The 18,655-nt window shown below is 42.1% G+C and overlaps 1 protein-coding gene across 6 annotated transcripts in view; it reads right to left on the reverse strand.

Annotated features, from left to right (window-relative positions):
• The window catches only part of TANC2 (tetratricopeptide repeat, ankyrin repeat and coiled-coil containing 2), a 703,225-nt gene that overhangs the window by 344,817 nt on the left and 339,753 nt on the right, over positions 1-18,655 (reverse strand). Inside the window, exon 1 of one of the 6 annotated variants that reach the window (XM_077460130.1) lies at positions 437-590. The exons of the other annotated variants lie outside the window; for them this stretch is intronic. The gene's annotated coding sequence lies outside the window, so the exon portion shown is untranslated. Of the gene's footprint in view, positions 1-436; positions 591-18,655 lie in introns of those variants that run through there. 6 annotated transcript variants of the gene reach the window in all.

Consider the following 18,655-nt stretch of genomic DNA (forward strand, 5'->3'; position numbering starts at 1 on the left):
TATGGAAGAATCCAGGCAGATCTGAGCACTTTCTACCTCTGCTATACTTGTCAATCAGCTGCTGGTAATACAGGATACATAAAAAGGACAAAAGAGCCGAGAGGAATGCACCAAAATCATGTAAAATAAAGTAAGAAAACCCGTCTTAAATGAAAGTGACTGCAAGCTGCCAGGACACTCAAAGACAGGACCTCCTATCACACCATTGACCGGTAAATTCCAAAGAACAGGATGTTTCTTTTATCCTTTATTATCATCTGCTGCTATTCTGTTGCCTTTGCTTTGATGGCACATTTCATATCCAAGGATATAATTGCCAAGAAGAAAATGACACCGGGGACATTCTCTCTCCGACAAACCCGGATGCAGAAATCTTTACAAGCAGGAGCCTTATCCTAGCAAAGTAAAAGCCATGCAAGTTCTGTCGCTGACCTACCTTACAAAGCCCAGGAGAGCAGGAGTTGGCAGGGAAGTAAAAAGGATCTGAGGAACACACCAATATAAATCCAGCGAGTAAGGAAGACATTGAGGTCATGCAAAGCTTTGTATCCCTTCTCTGGCTAAGCATGCTGGTTTACAGGCAGGGCAGGAAAATGCAGGAATCTCTTCCTTGTCTCCCCTCCTCCCCTACCTCCACCCTCCCCCCTCCAGAATCCTCCTCCCCTCCATCTTTTGTTCAGTGTCTCCTCTGTGCACACAATGTGCCTGACCCCCTCCGACTACTCTACCTGCTACAACACCCCGTATGATCATCCCTGACCTCTTCATATGGCTCATATTCCGACAACTGCTGCTGTGACTTCTCTGCTGCAAACCTTATCTCTCTGGATAATAAAATCACCTTGATAGCTATACAAAGAAACTGCTTCCAAAGTGCGATGCTATTCCCACATTCACATGTTCATTTCCTCTAATACACTTAACCACTTCAGCCCCGGAAGGATTTACCCCCCTTCCCGGCCGGGTCATTTTTTTTTGCGATACGGCACTGCGTCCATTTAACTGACAATTGCGCGGCCGTGCGACATTGTACCCAAATAAAATTGACATCCTTTTTCCTCCTATAAATAGAGCTTTCTTTTGGTGGTATTTGATTATTTTTTGCGCTATGAACAAAAAAAACAAAACAAAAAACACGACAATTTAAAAAAAACAAACAAAAAAAAAACATTGTTTACTTTTTGCGATAATAAATATCCCCCCAAATTTTTTTTTAAAAACAGATTTCTTGTTCAGTTTAGACCGATATATATTCTTCTACATACTTTTAGTAAAAAAAAAAAAAAATTTGCAATAAGCATATATTGATTGGTTTGCGCAAAAGTTATAGCGTCTACAAAACACTAGTAATGGCGGTGATCTGCGATTTTTAGGAGGACAGCGACATTGCCGCAGACAGATCTGACACTTTTGACCCTTTTTTGGGACCGCTGACATTTAAACAACGATCAGTGCTATAAAAATGCACAAATTACTGTGTAAATTATTATTATTATACAGGATTTATATAGTGCCAACAGTTTACGCAGCGCTTTACAATATAAAAGGGAGACAATACAGTTATAATATAATAAAATACAAGAGGACTAAGAGGGCCCTGCTCAGAAGAGCTTACAATCTAATAGGGAGGGGCAGGTGGTACAAAAGGTTGTAAATGTGGGGAATGAGCTGATGGAAGTGGTAGGAGATTAGTTGGAGACGTGATAGGCTTTCCTGAAGAGATGAGTTTTCAGGGATCGTCTGAAGGTAGCAAGAGTAGGGGACAGCCGGACAGGTTGAGGTAGCGAGTTCCAGAGGATGGGAGAGGCTCTGGAGAAATCCTGGAGACGAGCATGGGAGGAGGAGATGAGAGAGCAAGAGCATGTCACTGGCAGGGAAGGTGTTAACACTAGGTGGTGATCAAGGGGTTAAACGTGTTCCCTAGGTGTTTTTCTAACTGTGAGGGGATGGGACTGACTAGAGGAGGAGCCAGATCATTGTTCCTGCTTAGTAGAAACAGACGATCTGTTTCTATTCCCGTCAGAACCAGGATTTTTGTGTTTACATACACAAATTCCCGTTCTGGCGCTCTTGCCCATTATGAGTCCCTGCCTGCTATGGCTCTTAAAGGAGCCACCGTACTGGTACAGCGGTTTGCCCTTCAGTGTTATTCTGCCGGCGTATATGAGCCGGTCGGCAAGTGGTTAAGCTAGGTACACACAAAGTTTTATTTTGTTCATATTTTTGAGATTGCTGTAGTAAAGCCTGGTACAGGTACATACTCATGGTACTACCAATGTGATCTTAGAACAGCAATCCCTCCACCACCCCCACTTTAGTGTGTTCGTGACTTTGTGACTCCCACCAGAACACACCGGTCAGCACTCACAGTGGCTGCCAGCACTGATCGGATGGTTTTCTGGTTTTCCAGCATGCCTGTTTGACAGAAGCCAAACGTTAGGCCGGCTTCTGTCAGACAGGCTGCTGTACACACTGACCAAATGTCAGCCGACTTCTGTTGAACCAGCCGATACTGGCAGATATTCGGCCCGTGTGTGCCAGCCTTATGGCCCGTAAACATGATCCGAATATAAGACAAAAAACACCGCTTTCGAAGTGATCGTACGATAATTGGCTCATTAGTACAGAGCTTTCTAGAGCCGATCATCACAGTTCATCTGATATTATCCAATCAGAGTATTCTGAGTATTCTCTCATACGACTTTCATCTAATCAGTGCAGTTGTCATCTGAAAATATAATAGAAATAAAAATAGAAATAACACATGACATCACTTCAGTTTTTTTTTTTATTCTGTTGTATGACAATTTGTCACTTTAGTACCCTCTCCATTATCGATATGCGACTAGCATGCAAAAAAACGGACGATATTTTCGAATCTTGTGTACGGGCCACTAAAGTGATTGTAAAGGCAGATTTTTTATTTTTTTTTATCTTAATGCATTCTATGCATTAAGATAAAAAAAGCCTGTGCCCAGCAGCCCCACTCTGCCCCATTGGCTGAAACACAGCATTTGCACATAGGCCCCCGCTGCGGTCAAAGTTAGTGAACCAATGAACAGAGAGATGGGGTCTGAATGGACACACAGAACTGCGGCTCGGGTGCCCCCAGAGCAAGCTGCTTGCTCTGGGGGCACTCGACAGAAAGGAGGGGACAGAAACAGCAAAGAAGGACCTGAGAAGAGCAAGATCTGGGCTGCTCTGTGCAAATCCACTTAACAAACAAGTTATACTTGCCTGCTCTGCGATTTTTTTTTTTTTTTTTTTAAACAAGACTTTACAAATCGCTTTGACCCCTTGCACTGGGGCGCTTTGCAGGTGCTACAGCACTAAAAATAGTGCCCTGAAAGAGCCGCTCCTCACAGTCCAGTGTGAAAGCCCCAAGGGCTTTCACACTGGAGCAGTGCGCAGGCAGGATGGTAAAAAAAGTCCCGCTAGCAGCATCTTTGGAGCGGTGAAGGAGCGGTGGATATACCACTCCTTCACCGCTCCTGCCCACTGAAATTAAAGGGGCAGCGCAGCTATTCCGCTGGCAAAGCGCCGCTGCAGCAACACTTTGCGGTGGGGTTTTAACCCTTTCTCGGCTGCTAGCAGGGGGGTAAAACCACCCCGCTAGCGGCCGAATGCTGCCGCTAATACGACGGTAAAGCACCTCTAAAATTAGCACTGTTTTACCACCGGTGCCCGCACCGCCCCAGTGTGAAAGGGGCCTTTAAGTCAACGGTCCCAATCAATAAATTTTTGTATGTTTATTTGTCCAAGAAAGGATTGTTCATGTGAACAATTTAAATGACAATTGCCAGGAAAGTCTTTATTTAAGCAATTATCTTTCCTCATAACAAGATAACAGAGGGATCTGCACAATATGTATGCAGCTGCTGTACCTGGATGGAAGCATCAGTCTGACATCTAGAACTGATGCGTGTGCATTTTTAACATACAGTTTTCCAACAAAGAGGATCAGTTCCTGTATAAGAAAGGCTGCTCTTAACCTCCCTGGCGGTATGATTATTTCAGATTTTTGATGCTGAAAGCGGTACAACGTTTTGCATATAAATTTGGTGTTTTATATTGTAGGCCTGTAATTCTTAGTAATAACACACTTAAATCTGTCCAAACAAGAGTCTAGTAGACATCCCGGGTGTGATAAAGTTTGAAACACAAAATCATAAATTATAATATAATAAATAACTATAAATAATTAAAACAAATAATACTAAAAACGATTCAGTACTGTAATCAAATCAAAAACACTGAAATTTGCCGAGTTGCAGAATTGTCACTGTCATTACTTTTAGTGTTTGATGATGAGTTTCCCCACAAATCGCTATCGCTCAATTCTGCAAGTGATTCTAATTTATTATTGCTGTTTTCTATCTGGTCTAAAACCACTTCTGATGTAAAGGGACGCTTTTTGGTTGCTATGGACAATCTCCAGTTTCCAGGCAGAAAGAACAGTATTTATAATATAAAACTGCATGCAGGACACTGGACAGACCACTAGGGACAAAAGGGAGGTGAAATAATTGGATACAGTAATGTAATCTGTAAGAATACAGTGTACTGTATGTATCGTGTGCATTCCACTTTTTGAATTTTGCGCCGTGCTCCGTCCCCGTGCGTTGCAACTCTCGCAGGGAACGGAGATTGGCACTGTGATAGATCCGGTGGAGACACGGCTCGCACACACAGCGGAGAGACATCGCAGGATCCTGGGGACAAGGTAAGTAACTTTGCCCGGATCCTGCGATGCGATCCCGAATGTGGCTCGGGGGTAACTGCTTTTGGTACTGAAAATCCACCCCGAGCCACGCTCGAGAATACCGCTAAGGAGGTTAAAACCTAGTACACACGATCGTACGAAAAATACAGTTTTAAAATCGATCTTACGATAATCTGATCGTTCGTACACAGCTTTCGTCCAAAATTATCAGAAGGAACCAACATTTTTCTCATACAATACCAGATCATATGATTTCCGTTTAATCAGTGTTTTTTGTCCAAAAATACAATACAAATATATTACATCACTTCTGAATTTTTATTCTGTCGTATGAGAATTTTCGTAACCTCTTCATTTTCGATATAGAGACTAGCATGCAAAAAAAATAAAAAAAATATCGAACATTCGCACGCAAATATCATTGTGAGTACAAGGCTTAAAGGGGTTGTAAAGGTAAATGTTTTTTCACCTTAATGCATTCTATGCATTAAGGTGAAAAAACATCTCACAGTGCCTGCGCCCCCAGACCCCCCTGTTTTACTTGCCTCACCCCTCGAAAGTCCCGCGCCCGTCCCCCGACGTCCTTTCCACCGTTCAGCCTGGCTGCTGATTGGCTGGAGTGGATGGATGGAAAGCAGCGATGCCATTGGCTCGCGCTGCTGTCAATCACATCCACTGATGCGGAGCGCCGGGGGGGGCCGTGTGATACAGCGAGCTGCTATAGCCGCCGGCTGTATCACGGGAGTGCGCCCGAAGATGCTTCTCACCATGCGAGGGAGCTCGCATGAACGTGAGAAGCACCTGTGGGAGGAAGCCGAGACAGCCGCCGAGGGACCCCAGAAGACCAGGTTCAGAGCCACTCTGTGCAAAACGAGCTGCACAGTGGAGGTAAGTATAACATGTTTGTTATTTAAAAAAAAAAAAAAAAATCACTTTGCAATCCCTTTAAATTTAGTCTGTATGTCCATGGCTATTCCCAGACAGAGGGGGCTAATAGACAAATATAGAGCAATTTCCCAGAGCATTCCTAAGCTGGGTATATACCTATTGAAATTCAGTCAGTTCATCAAGACTTGGAAGAATTTTGCTCCATGTGTACTCCCTCTATGTTCAACAGAAGTCAGTCATTAGACCGGCTTATGTGGAACAGTCCTGTTGGAAAATTAGCATTGGATCAGCCACTGTGGCCAATGGCTACAATGCTGATCAGTTTATTTGGATGGGAAGGGGGGGGGGGTCCCCTCTGTCCGAATACAATAGAGCTGTAGTAGAGATCTCTGCATCCATATCGCTGCATCCATATCGCCATATCTGAGGGTTTTTTTTTTTTTTCGTTCAACCTGCTGGTTGAGCAAATACATTTTGCAGACTTGCAAAGCTTCAGTCAGAGGTGATGGTAAAGCACAAGACTAAAGCCCCATACACACTATCAGATTTTCTGCTGAGTTTTTCCTTCAGATTTACCAAAACCATGTAGTGCAAGGGCCTGCCTGATAGTATACACATTGAAACTCCTAAGGATTGACCTCATATTATATGGGTTTGGTAAATCTGAAGGAAAAACTCAGCAGAAAATCTGTTGGTGTGTATGGGGCTTTAGGGGACAGCAGCAACTAGGGAAATTATTTTGGTTTATGGTTGGTCAGTTTTGTGTCTGTTAACATACATATGAAATCACTGGCAGATTGGGATATCATCATACTGCCCTCGAGTAGGGATGAGCTCCGGCGTGTTCGCACAGCCCACGTGCAGAGCCCGCCAGGAAGTTGGCACGGCGCTGCGCTAATCGCAGGCAGTGAGACATTGCCCAATCTCTGCAACCACACATCGGGAAAATGTCTCACTACCTGTGATTAGTGAAGCGCCGTGACGACTTCCTGGCGGGGCTCTGCACATGGCGTGTGCGAACCCGCCTGAGCTCATCCTTACCCCTGAGTAGCCTAAATTCTGGCCATACGCAGTATCACCCTACTCGAAAAGAAAATTGGAGTTGATCAGAAACGGATCATCCGAACAGTGACTGGCTGCAGCCAATCAGATGCAGTCAAGGTGCATGTATACTGACAGCTGCGGGAGCAACAAAAGTTGGCATTAGAGATTCTTCCACCCAAGCTGTTTAGCCTGCAAAGCTGAATGAGGGAAATCTTTAGTGTATGGTTAGCATTAGTTGTGCCAACAAAGTGTCAATAACTAAAGTACTTTATAGTGAAAATGAATCAGGCAATGGTAAAAATGTACAGATTTATCCCCAGAATGCCTGTCCTGTAGCAGCAGGATTCAATAATCTTACAATCTTACAACACACCAAGCAAAGTAAAGCTGCTTATGTCCGATAACACCTTTTTTTCCTCTTGACTGAAAAGAGGGAAGGACTGTCATAATTGCACAGAGATTTTCACAAAGGTTGTAAAATCTGTGTGTGTGTAGCAATTAGCACTTCAAAAGCTACAAGCACTGGTTACTGCCTTCAAAGGATATTCCTAATTAACCCTAACCCCACCCTTGTGTCACAATGACCCATTTATAACCTTCTCTACTCTAGGGTATAAAGCTGGCCGTAGACAGCTCGAAATTTAGCTAGTTGAGCAGAACCAAGCCCCAAATTTTAATCCATCTATGGGAAGACTGGTTGTAGTGAAGTCGATCCATCGTTTGACTTCAACTACTGTATTTATCGGCATATAACACGCACCTTTTCCCCAGGAAATGGGGAGGGGGGGGATCACAGGTGCGTGTTATACGCCGCCAGCGTACCTCGGAGGGGAAGGCGGGGGATGAGTGCCGCCGGAATTTCAACGAGCCGTCATCTCCTCTGCACTCAGCTCTGACATCACACACACAGTCCCACCTCCACCACCGGCATTGGACCAGTGTTCTGTCTATCACAGGAGCTGGTCCAATGTCGAAGGCGGAGGCGGAGGCGGGACTGTGTATGTGACTGCAGACTGAGTGCCGAGTAAACAGGAGATGACGGCTCAGTGATTTCCGGCGAGAGATGAGAGATGGTGAGGCTTAATCAGGAAGCTGCATTGATAGGGGAGATGGGGGGGTAGATCAGGCTGCAGAGGGGCGCAGATCAAGGCTGCAGAGGGGCGCAGATCAGGGCTGCAGAGGGGCGCAGATCAGGGCTGCAGAGGGGCGCAGATCAGGGCTGCAGAGGGGCGCAGATCAGGGCTGCAGAGGGGCGCAGATCAGGGCTGCAGAGGGGCGCAGATCAGGGCTGCAGAGGGGCGCAGATCAGGGCTGCAGAGGGGCGCAGATCAGGGCTGCAGAGGGGCGCAGATCAGGGCTGCAGAGGGGCGCAGATCAGGGCTGCAGAGGGGTGCAGATCAGGGCTGCAGAGGGGCGCAGATCAGGGCTGCATTGAGGCTGCAGATGGCACTAACCATTGATGCTTTGATGCTCACTGACCATTATTTTGTTTCAAAGTGGTTTATTCTAAAAAAAAAAAAAAAAAAAAGTATTTTTTCCCAAAACGTCCCTCTTAAATTGGGGTGCGTAAATATGGCATGTAACTACGAAAGATGAAAACAGATTGGTTGCCATTCACAGTCAATCCAGATCTGGCTGTTCAAGTTTTGATAAATTCCTCTCAAGATGTTGGAAACAAAAATTTAATCTCAGATCAGCTCAGGTGCATTTAATGCATGTTGACTGACGAGATGGGAAACCAGCCTAATAGGTTTGTGCCATTTGGTAAGCATGTCATTGCATATATATGGGCTGCTACAGCGTGAACATCAAATACGAGCAATGAGAGATCTGCCCACTGAAATTCCTATGATGGGACATTAGTGCCCAGGTTCTGTGAAAGGCTCAGGGGGAGAAATGGGGCAGCACACATTGCAGTAGTCAAAATAAATCTGGGTTTCTGAGACTTCTGATATGTGTTCCGTTATTGTTCCTTTATTCACCCTTATGCAACCAAATAAAAAAAAAAAAAATCCCAGAATTTGTGGAATTGTTGGACTTGGAGTACAGCATTACTGATTCACGTCCTACGAACATCGGAAATAAAACAAGTTTGACTACAAAGAACTCCACCCAAAGAATTGGCCTTTAAGCTGAAGGGCATACAGAACCACCTACTATATTTAGAAGGGGAAACTCTAAAAGGTAATTATTTTTTCTTCTCTAGAGATAATTGTTTATCTCAGGAGCGAAGCAACACCCTAATCTCAAAATTCTGGGTTGTACTATCTCTTGGGGCTAAATTAGCATCTTATTGTAACTTTTGTTAATTGTAGGGAGTACGGCATGAAGAGAGTAGAGACATCCTCTGTGCTGGCAGAAAGTGAAGCTCCACACTGTGTCAATTACTCTGTGTTTATTTAAGCAGATCAGCCTGTTGTAGCAATACGTAGAAGGAGTTAAGCCTGTTAGGTTACATAGCACAGCATGAGTATGGACAGGTCGGTTTATACAACAGCCGATACAGCAGAGCCACCGCATGGGAAGATCCCTCCTCAGCTCTACATAGCTGCAAAATGTTCCTTTACTAAAGCCCATCATGCATTAAAATAGAATCCCCTATTTCCAATTTTACGGTTCTAACATAGGGATCTGTATAAGTATATATTATCTAACTAGCATGGCGCTTTATTTCAAGCTTTAAAATTCGTGCATTGTTATTTTTAAAAATATTAGTATGGCAAGAAAAAGTACAGGAGAAAAAAAAAAAACTCCTTTAAAATAATATATTTTGCTGTACCCGTTGCTTATGAATTTATCATGGTCAACTTGAATAGCGGGGGAGCAGCAGAGGTGTGACCTTTGCCAACGTACTTTTTGTGCGGCTGGTACCACTTTTTCCCCAAATCAGCTGGGCATACATGGGGTTCGTTTTTTTTTTTTTTTGTTTTTTTTTATTCAACCAGCAGGTAGAAGGAAAAACAATGACCCGATTCCCATATTTGTCCTGAATGTTGAAATATTATGGGGTTGGAAAAATGGTTGGGCGATTTCAATACACAACATCTAAAGGATGAGCAAAATTATTTGAAAACTTTTTTTTTTTTTATTTCGTTTTATACAATACATATTAAAACAAGCCACACATTGTGGGCAACAACCAGCCACAAAATGACTGGTACACTACAAAAAACTATAAAACATAAAAGTTATCACATAACTTGAAAACAGTTTTAAAGTGTCACTAAACCCACATCATAAAAACTATCAGTAAATGGTGTATTTATTACATGCGGTTCATAATCACTCAGTCACTATCAGATTTGTTTTCAGTATTCAGAAACAAAACTGGTTGATCCTGCTATTCTCGATCTCCACCTTCTGTTCATGTCCCCAATTCAGCTAATGATTTTGCAGCTGTGGTGGCAACCCTGCACATGCTCAGTTTTTAGTGAGTTTCTTTGCTGAGCATTTCCTCCCCATCACATCTAAGCAGCCCATATGACCATAGAGTCACACATGTGGGTGTATACACAGTGGTAAATGAGAGCAAACCCCCTTCCCTCCACATTCATTCCCACTGATCGGCTAAACACAATAGGGGCAGGATATTGCATGTAGATTCATGGAGGCTTCACCTCCCTCTTATTCTAAGACACGGGCTGGAGGGGTGTGACTCAGCCTGTGACTGGCAGAAATCCACCCAGGCCATGTTATTGACAAAAAATAAATTTGATTTCAAGATTTGATTTTAACCACTTGCCGACCAGTCATTATACTGCAGCAGGTCGGCATGATCCCATGAGCTGTCGTAGCTATACGTCGGCTCCTTTAAGCGGGATAGCAGGCGCCCACTGCACTGCCGATGCTTGTGACCGATGGTCACAATGACCACCGGCCATGAGCCATTGCGGGCACGAGAGGCAGAACAGGGACATGTCTGTGTAAACACACAAATCCCTATTCTGTGAGGAGAGACAGCTCGTGAGTTCCTAATAGCTAGGAATCACGATATGTCATTTCCTCTAGGTCAGTCCCCTCCCCCTACAGTTATAAACATAAACTAAGGAACACAATTAACCCCTTGATTATCCCCTAGTGTTAACCCCTTCCCTGCCAGTGACATTTTTTACAATAATCAATGCATTTTTATAGCATTGATCACTGTATAACTGCCAATGGTCCCAAAAACGTGTCAAAAGTGTCCTCCATAATGTCGCAGTCCCAATAAAAATCACAGATCACCGCCATTACTAGTAAAATAATAAAAATGCTATAAATCTATCCCCCATTTTGTAGACGCTATAACTTTTGCGCAAACCAATATAAGCTTATTGCGATTTTTATTAACAAATATATGTAGAAGAATACATATCGGCCTAAACTGAGAAAAAAATAGCTTTTTTAAAAAAAACAGGAATATTTATTATAGCAAAAAGTACAAAATATTGTATTTCAAAATTGTCTCTTTTTGTTTATAGCGCAAAAATAAAAACCGCAGCGATGATCAAATCAAAAGAAAGCTCTATTTTTTGTGGGAAAAAAAGGACGTCAATTTTGTTTGTCAGTTAACCACTTCAGCCCCGGAAGAATTTACCCCCTTCCTGACCAGAGCACTTTTTGCAATTCGGCACTGCGCCGCTTTAACGGACAACTGCGCGGTCGTGCGACGTGGCTCCCAAACAACATTGACATCCTTTTTTTCACACAAATCGAGATTTCTTTTGGTGGTATTTGATCGCCTCTGCGATTTTTATTTTTTGCACTATAAACAAAAAAAAACAATTTTTTTAAACTTTTTGCTATAATAAATATCCCCTAACATATATTAAAAAATATATATTTTCCTCAGTTTAGGCCAATACGTATTCTTCAAAATATTTTTGGTAAAAAAAAACGCAATAAACGATTATTGATTGGTTTGCGCAAAAGTTATAGCGTTTACAAAATAGGAGATAGTTTTTTGGCATTTTTATTAATTTTTTTTTTTTAATGGTGACTATCAGCGATTTTTATCATGACTGTGAAATTATGGCGGACACATCGGACATTTTTGACACATTTTTGGGACCATTGTCATTTATACAGCAATCAGTGCTATACAAATGCACTGGTTCCTGTATAAATGACACTGGCAGTGAAGGGGTTAACCACTAGGTGGCAGTGTAGGGGTTAAGCGTGTCCTAGGGGCATGTTGCTAACTGTGGGGGGGGGGGGGGGGGGGGGTTTGGCTGTGTGCGACACGTCACTGATCTCTGCTCCAATCACAGGGAGCAGAGATCAGTGTCACTGTTGCTAGGCAGAGCAGGGAGATGCTTGTTTACTTTAGCAGCATTCTTCCTCTCCGTGAGGCAATCGCGGGTATCCCAGCAGACTCGATCAAGTCCGCGGGACCCGCGACCGGACTCACGGAGCTTCCTGCGGGCGCGCCCCCACCGCCTCTTAAAGGGAAACGTACAGGTACGTGATTTTGCCTGTATGTGCTCTTCTGCCGACGTATATCGGAGTGAGGTGGTCCGGAAGCAGCTAAAGCGACGTAGTGCCGAATCGCATAAAATGGCCTGGCCATTCAGCAGCCAAATCTTCCAGGGCTGAAGTGGTTAAACGTATATTTGTATGACTTGAATTTAAAGCAGTTTTTTGATACTATATATTTATACTCTGTATTCCAAAGACCGTTTTTTTTTTTTTTTTTGAATATGTGACCAGCAGCAGAGGACTAGAAGCTCCCCCTGCTCATTTTTCACTGAAGGCAGGCTGTGAAAGATCTGGGAAAGATCTGGGTCATGTGACAGCTGTATATCCATTACAAAAAAAAAAGGAACTTAGATGTTTTTTAATTAAAATAATTACAGTGCCATCATCCACATACAGAAATAGAAGGGAGAATGTAAATTAAACAGCGTGTGTTTAGTATCACTTTAAAGTCTACTTTGTTTCTCTAGTGTACTGATACTTTCTAGGTTAGGTACAAATTGCAAACTGGGAACCCGTTTCCAACACTTCAGATGGTGGCTCTGATCATAAGCAATTAGCATGATTCATATATCTCCAGTGACCTAGTTTGCTGAACATTGCCCACATGCTAGCCCCCTGGGAACATAGGCTTTGTCTAGTGCACCAGAATCCACATCACCAGCATCTATTCTACATTACACCTTTCCAATATGGATTGAGTCCCCTCTGTACCCAACGTACCTCCACAGTCTACAAATGTGTCTTAGCTATGGAGCTCTCGGGTGAGTGCAAGTATCAATAAGGTCAATTTCCCAGTACTCCGAAGAAGCCACTATCCCTATATTACCAAAGTTACTTATACAGTCATGGTCACAACAAGGCCAAATTGGTTGGAAATAAAACATGCCACTTTGTATGCCCAAATTGTATAAATTACCCCTAGAATGTACAGGCATATCCATAAAAAAAAAGACTGAGCACGAGTGTTCCAGAAATCACCTACAAGAATGAACTAACCTATTAGAAAATTGAATTTGACAGGGGCAGAAAACTATCAAAGTAGCTGAAAAAGTGTTTTTGCATAGGTGTGTGCAAATGAATAGATGATACAAACCGATAAGGAATACATTAATTGTACTCATAGAAGCAAAAATATTGTTTTTGTATAAGACTCGATAAATCAGCCGCGTTGGCAAGAAAGCCAGCTGCGCGTGTACACTGACTGATAGTCCTAACCAAAACAAGCATACATCGGCTCTATCACTGGAAACAATGTTTCCGTTAATCACACAAGTAATAGAAAAAGGAAAAATATCACCCCCACCCCCTCACTAAATATCAAATTGTATTTTTGTAAGTTTGGCTGAATGCCCAGAAATCCACTGATGGCAAATCTTGGACAAAATGACCAGAAATCTGCTCGTCTATACCAGTGATAAATGCCTCTAAGACCCTGGCACCCAACCTGTGGCTGCATGCAACCCTTTGGCACTTTTTGTGTGGCACTTGAGGCCCCTGCAGACACTAATCTGCGTTTCCCCTATTGCCCTGTCTACTGAAGCATGTCACCAGTCTTCAACTCCTAGCATGTCCACAGCCTCTGATCATTGTATCATGTCAGAAGTCTCTGGCCATCTCTTGCATTGTGTCTTTAGTATCTGACCATCTCTTGTATCATATGTCTGCAATATCTACCATTCTCTCATATTGTGTCTTCAGCCTCTGACCATTTCTTGTATTGGGTCTGCAGTCTGACTATTTCTTGTAGCATATCTGTAATCTCTACCATCGCTTGCATTATGTCCACAGTCTCTGACCATCGCTTGCATTATGTCCACAGTCTCTGACCATCTCTTGTATCATGTGCATAGTCTTTGGCTATATCCTGTCTCCGATAAATAATATTTACTGTATTTTATATGTGGCCCTTTGGTGATGTTGGGGGCCTCACTTGAGGCCATACATATCAAGATACATTATGCTGCCAAAAGCATTGGGACACCTGACTTTACACCCACATGAATTAATGGCACCCCAGTCTTGGTCCATAGGGTTCAATATTGAGTTGGCCCACCCTTTGCGGCTATAACAGCATCAACTCTCCTGGGAAGGCTGTCCACAAGGTTCAGGAGTGTGTCTATGGGAATGTTTGACCATTCTTCCAGAAGAGCATTTGTGAGGTCAGCCACTGATGTTGAGGTCAGTCAAGTTCCTCCACCCCAAACTTGCTCATCCATGTCTTTATGGACCTTGCTTTTTCAGGGGTTGGACTTGGCTCCTTAGTTCTAGTAAAAAAAACTCTTAAGGCACCAGCATATCAAGACATTTTGGACAATTTCATGCTTCCAACATGACTGCGCACCAGTGCACAAAGCAAGGTCCATAAAGACATGGATGAGCGAGTTTAGGGTGGAGGAACTTGACTGGTCCTGAACTCAACCTGATAGAACACCTTTGTGATGAATTAAATCGGAGCCAGACCTTCTTGTCCAATATCAGTGCCTGACCTCACAAATGCGATTCTGGAAGAATGGTCAAACATTCCCATAGACGCACTCCTAAACCTTGTGGACAGCCTTCCCAGAAGAATTAAAGGTTTTATAGCTGCAAAGGGTGGGCTAAAGCAATATTGAACCCTACAGACTAATACTAGGATGCCATTAATGTCCATGTAAAGGCGGGTGTTCCAATACTTTTGGCAATATAGTGTAGTTGACCACCAGTTCCTAAACTGATAACAAATTTTCAGCCCTCATTCAACTGTTGCTTAAATGCAAAAACCCTATACTATTTTCATATATCAGATAGCGACAGATAAATATACTGAACTCTCTCTTGGTTCATGACATATATAAAGGGGCCAGACAGTAACTACACCCAATATTTCCATCCAAAATTCAGGCATAAACAAGAACAGCAGTAGCATATAATCCAAACACCAAGTTTGGTTTTTCATTTCAACGTCTTTACAGTAAGTGCAATAAAATCTTAAATCAGCCGCATCATTTGTAAATATAATGAGACAACTAAGGGCAGTCTTATACCTAAAGCTTGGGAACACATAGTAAGGTGTGCATGTCTTTTAGCACAGCAACAAGTTCCTCTGATCTTACTGGCTCCATGTGCTGCATGGTAATAGATATCTTTTCCCAAGTCAGAGACCAAAGCACTTCCTTGCTAACCCTAAGTAAACAATTTTTTAATGCCCTTGAGAACGGAATAGTGTGTGCGGAAAGACAGAATCCATTTTTCTCTCTCTTTTAACCTCCACATTACGCCTGCATTGTTTAGTGCAAAATAGAATAGGAGTGATGAAATCCCTGGAGTCCGGCAACCAGAAAAAGTTTACAGCCGATGACGTCTTTTTCTGGGCATTATGTACAGCACTTAATTACTGTACTCCTATTCTCAGCTCCTAGGAGGGTTTGCCTGGCTCTTACATTTTTCAGTAGACAATACTCACAAAGATTAGATTTTAATCACAAGTTTGTTGTAACAATGATCTAAATAAAGCCATTTGTAATTATTTTTTCGTGACAGTGACTGTCAAAAGATAAATGTTTCATTAACTGTGCCTATTTTACAGGTTAAAAACACACTCACATATACACACATTATATATATATATACATATATATATATACACACACACACACACACACACACACACTGTATATACAAAAACAAACAATAAGCCATTCGTACAGGTTGCAGACAAGGACAGGATGGCGGCTGCTCATAATTATGATCTGTTCTCATAATGAAGTACCACCCCTAGTGATATTGCACACAATTTTCCAGGGGCCACATTCTAATCCAATCTATTGTGCTATGAAAGGATTATTTCACTCCAAAATCTGAAAACAAGGGAAGTCTATAACATGAAAAAGGGATTTCCTAGATAATAGATTGGATAACAGTGGTCTCCACATACCGATACAATAGTCTCCTCATCTAAAGTAGGTAAAAGCCAAATCACAAAAGAAAAAAATAATCTGTATGGTCATGCTGAGAAGGAAGCTAAATATATCAAGTGTGCTGCTCAACAGACACCATTCTGGAGCAACAGCGCTACACTAATTTTCCCAAGAGCTGCGTAAATGTGGTAAAGCTCTGCTAATAATCATCCAATTATGTGCAAGCAAAAATGCTTTTTTTTTTAACATCTTTTCTTGCACCTGATTGAGTGTTCTTTACAAAGTGTAGCTTTTCCAACATTTACTAAGGAAAATTAGTGCAACTTCATACAGCGCCTTGAAAAAGTATTCATATCACTTGAAATTTTCCACATTTTGTCATGTTACAACCAAAAACGTAAATGTATTTTAGTGGGATTTTATGTGATAGACCAACACAAAGTGGTACATAATTGTGAAGTGGAAGTAAAATCATAAATGGTTTTCACATTTTTTTACAAATAAATTTGTGAAAAGTGTGGCGTGCATTTGTATTCAAGTCCCTTTACTCGGATACCCCTAACTAAAATCTAGTGGAACCAATTGCCTTCAGAAGTCACCTAATTCGTAAATCGACTCCACCTGTGTATAATTTATTCTCAGTATAAAAACAGCTCTCAGGGGTTTGTTATGCCTCGTTTCCACTGAGCGGATCGGTTCGGTATGGTACGCTATTTTGAGTGTTTCCATTATGAAAAGCGGCCCACACAACCAAACCATACCGCATCATTCATGGTCCTGCTTCAAATGTGGGGCCATAGAAAATGGTACGGTATGGTTAGGGCGGAGCTACTGGCATCACACAATATATTCCACTGATTGGCGGACGGAAAAAAACGTCAATGCTCACGTCAAAGGCATTTTTTAAAAACCCTGTGTGGTCTCTGGTGGTCCAACTTGCAGTGGAAATGTTCACCTGAATAGGCCGGACCATTCTAACCCTTCCAAATTGTATCGTCCCAAACCGTTCCGCTCAGTGGAAACGAGGCATTAGAGAACCTTAGTAAACAAACAGCATCATGAGGGCCAGAGAACACACCAGACAGGTCAGGGATAAAGTTGTGGAGAAGTTTAAAGCAGGGTTAGGTCATAAAAAAAATATCCCAAGCTTTGAACATCTCACGGAAATTAAACATCCAAAAAGTAAAGAGTATGGTACAACTGCAAACCTACAAAGCCATGGCCGTCCACCTAAACTGACAGGCCAGGCATGGAGAGAATTAATCAGAAAAGCAGCCAAGAGGCCCATGGTGACTGGAGAAGCTGCAGAGAGCCACAAAAAAGCAAAATGCTATGTGTGATGGAAAACTAACACTGCACATCACCCTGAACACACCATCCCTACCGTGAAACATTGTGGAGGCAGCATCAGGTTGTGGGGATGTTTTTCAGCAGGGACAGGGAAGCTGGTCAGAGTTTATGGGAAGATGGATGGAGCCAAATACAGACTGGGGCAGAGGTTCACCTTCTTGCAGAACAACGACCCTAAACAAATGGCCGGAGCTACAATGAAATGGTTTAAATCAAAACATATACATGTCTTAGAATGGCCCAGTCAAAGTCCAGCCCTAAATCCAAATGAGAATCTATGGCAAGACTTGAAAATTGCAGTTCACAGACACTCTCAATCCAATCTGACAGAGCTTGAGCAATTTTGAAAAGAAGAATGGGCAAAGCTGGTAGAGACATACCTAAAAAGACTTGCATCTGTAATTGCAGCGAAAGGTGATTCTACAAAATATTGACTCAGGAGGGCTGTACAGAAATCCATGACACACTTTTCAGATATTTTATTTATAAAACATTTTGAAACCATTTATCTTCCACTTCACAATTATATGCCACTTTATGTTGGTCTATCACATAAAATCGCAATTAAATTTAAATTTTTGGTTGTAATAGGACAAAAATGTGGAAATTTCCAAGGGGTATGAATACTTTTTCAAGGTACTGTATGCAGAGTAACTGCACTTGCAAAGTGCACAGTCTATTTGCCTTCAATAAATCCACCCCCAAGCTATTTTCCATATGTTGGTAGTTGGCTAAGCTGCCAAAGACAAACCTCCATCCAAACCCTGTTTTTTGCTGCAGAGTTTGGAAGGGTTCAACCCGCTGCCAGGATTATATTTTTGTTTGACTCTTTGGAAGATTTGTGTCGCCACTAAGCATGAGGAGGGCAAATCTTTCTGAGTTATCACAGAGAGCAATACCAAAAATTAGAGTGAAGATGGGTAAAACATCTCTCAAGATTAACTGCTATGAGACCAATTAGGAGAGTTGTTCTAACTTCTTTTCCTGGTGACAAGTGTCACAGCTGCAGGAAGGAAAAGCATAAAGTTGGCCACACACTAGTAGATTTTTGAACACACATTCGTATGAACACAACATAATGACTGTTGTTGAAAAGTACTTGACAATTTAGTTTACCTTACCATTTGATTTTGGAACAAATGAAAAAAAAAAAAAAAATTATAATATATATATATATATATATATATATATATATATATATATATATACATATACATATACATATATATATATATATATATATATACACACACACACACACACACACACACACACACACACACACACACACACACAC

Source organism: Lithobates pipiens, unplaced genomic scaffold (genome assembly GCF_037356315.1).
Source record: "Lithobates pipiens isolate NorthernLeopardFrog02 unplaced genomic scaffold, aLitPip1_a1.2 Scaffold_28, whole genome shotgun sequence".
Classification (NCBI taxonomy): domain Eukaryota; kingdom Metazoa; phylum Chordata; class Amphibia; order Anura; family Ranidae; genus Lithobates; species Lithobates pipiens.